This window comes from Talpa occidentalis, unplaced genomic scaffold (genome assembly GCF_014898055.3).
Source record: "Talpa occidentalis isolate TD23 unplaced genomic scaffold, MPIMG_talOcc4v2.1 talOcc4.9, whole genome shotgun sequence".
NCBI lineage: Eukaryota > Metazoa > Chordata > Mammalia > Eulipotyphla > Talpidae > Talpa > Talpa occidentalis.
The window spans coordinates 21,418,417-21,419,053 of NW_023605305.1; positions in this window are offsets into that span (position 1 = coordinate 21,418,417).

Sequence of the window (637 nt, forward strand, 5' to 3'; positions counted from 1 at the left end):
CCAAATAAGTTCCTCATACTGTGAATGATACGTCTTTTATGTGATTTTCAATCTGTAAATTTCCTATCTTTTATACACCCTCTCCCTTGTAATTTATGGATTATTTGTCCTTTTAGTGTTTCTCACAGTCTGGATTTTGTTGGTTTCGTCTTCATGGTGTAATTTAACATGTTACTCTGAATTTCCTGTAAACTGCTAGGACCTAAAGACTTGATGAGAAATTCAGGACTTCTTTATGAACTTATTCCTCAGTTTATTTTCCCCACCACTTTACTAAAATTGATCTTATCAGAGTTAACAAAGAGTTTGCTAAACCCAGTAGGTCAGTTCTTGAATCTTAATTTTATTTGAAGTTTCAGCTGCATTTGGTTAAGTTGCTTCCCTGTTGAAACACATTTTTTTCCCTAAAGATTTATTTATTTATGCATACAAGAGCCGGCTACAGGCCAGAGATGGGGGGGTTGGTGAGAGGATTCACCAGAGTGGGAAACAGAACAGGCAGACTGAGTGAAATACACTGCTGAGGGGAGCAGCGGGTGAACCAGGAGAGGTCTGCTGCACCATGTGGATTGCTCCCTGACTGGCTGGGGATTGAACTTGTGCTGCAGAGGCTTTGGATTGCTTCATAGTGTGGTGC